Source organism: Tenrec ecaudatus, chromosome 11, assembly GCF_050624435.1.
Source record: "Tenrec ecaudatus isolate mTenEca1 chromosome 11, mTenEca1.hap1, whole genome shotgun sequence".
Classification (NCBI taxonomy): domain Eukaryota; kingdom Metazoa; phylum Chordata; class Mammalia; order Afrosoricida; family Tenrecidae; genus Tenrec; species Tenrec ecaudatus.
In genome coordinates, this window is record NC_134540.1 from 114,683,739 (window position 1) to 114,685,878 (window position 2,140).

Consider the following 2,140-nt stretch of genomic DNA (forward strand, 5'->3'; position numbering starts at 1 on the left):
TGGCTTCGTGACTTTTCAACGCACACACACACACACGTACAGAATCTCTGGAGGGCTTCTAACTTCGTGTCCTTCTTACACACACACACACACAAACACACACACCCTTGCAGCATCTCTGGGGGGATTCTGACTTCGTGTCTCTTTTACACAAGCACACACACACACACACACACACACCCTTGCAGAATCTCTGGAGGGCTTCTGAATTCGTGTCCTTTTTACATACACACACATACACACACACACATTAACGCACCCTTGCAGAATCTTTGGAGAGCTTCTGATTTTGTGTCCCTTTTACACACACTCAAACCTTTAGAGGATCTCTGGAAGGCTTCTGACTTCATGTCCTTTTTAACCCCCCCCCCACACACACACACACACACTCGCACTCATACCCTAGCAGAATCTCTGGACGACTTCTGATATCGTGTCCTTTTTACACAGAGATACAAACACACGCACATACGCGCACCCTTGCAGAATCTCTGGAGGGCTTCTGTCTTCATGTCCTTTTTAGACACACACATACACTCACACTCATGTCCTTGCAGAATTTTGAGAGGGCTTCTGACTTCATGTCCTTTTTTACACAGGCACACAATTACACTCATACGCTTGCAGAATCTCTAGAGGGCTTCTGACTTCGTGTCTTTTTCACACACACACACACACACACACCCTTGCAGAACATCTGGAGGGCTTCAACTTCGTGTTCTTTTTACACACTCATACGCACACATACACACATGCACACATCCTTGCAGAATCTCTGCAGGGCTTCTGAATTCGTGTCCTTTTTAGACACACCCACACATACCCTGGCAGAAACTCTGGGGGACTTCCAACCTTTGTCCGTTTTACACACTCTCACCCGCACACACTTTTGAAGAATCTCTAGAGGGATTCTGACTTCGTGTCCTTTTTACACACTCACACACACACACCCTTACAGAATCTCTGGGCACTTTACATCGTGTCTTTTTACACGCACACACACACACACACGCACACCCTTGCAGAAACGCTAGAGCGCTTCTGATTTTGTTTCCTTTTTACACACACATACACACACACTCACACTCATACCCTTGCACAATCTCTAGAGGGCTTCTGACTTCGTGTCCTTTTTACACACACACTCACATACACGCACCCTTGCAGAATCGATGGACGGCTTCTGAATTCACGTCCATTTTACAAACAAACACACACTTGCAGAATCTCTGGAGGGCTTCTGACTTAATGGCCTTTTTACACACACATACACACACACTCACACTCATACATTTGCAGAATCTCTGGAGGGCTTCTGATATATTCTAATTTTTACACACACACACACACACACACACACAAACACTCATAACTTTCCAGAATCTTCTTAGGGCTTTGCACTTCATGTCCTTTTTCCAAACACATACACAAACACACACATACACGCTCCCTTGCAGAATCTTTAGAGGGCTTCTGACTTCGTGTCCTTCTTACACACACACTCACACACATACCCTTGAAGAATCTCTGTCTGCTCCATGCTTTTCTGTGTCCTACATGGTAGCTGTAGGCACCCAAGGCATGGGCTTTGCAGCCTGGGTCCAAATCTCTCCTTCCCACTTCCTCACTGTGTGGTCCTAGGCTCATGACTTTATCATCCTGTGCCACTGTTTTTTCATCTGTAAAATGAGGCCAGAATAGAGTCCACACATAGGCTTGTTAAGTGGAATAATTGAATTATTATACACAAAAAGCTTAGAACGGTGTTTGGCATCTTGCAAATACTATTAGGTGGTTTAGCATAGGGACTGGGCCATCCATTACATATGCTCAGGTTCAAACTTCCGGCCAGGAAGGGGTGGTACACCTAGGTGGGCATTACAACTGGATGGCCCATCTGGGCCAGGTGAATTCAATCCAGCCATTGGGGTTGACCATGACCGTCAACCATGCCTCCCTATGGAGGAATTGAAAAGGCAGGATCTTGACCGCTCCGATGTCTCCCTTCACCCACTTTTCTGTTGTCCGTCCCCCAGGGAGGAGGTCACATGTAGATACTTGTAATCAGTTCCCTCTTTCCAATCCACCCTCCCAAAACTCTCTCAGTATCACCACTCACAAATTATCAAGGTTTCTTGAG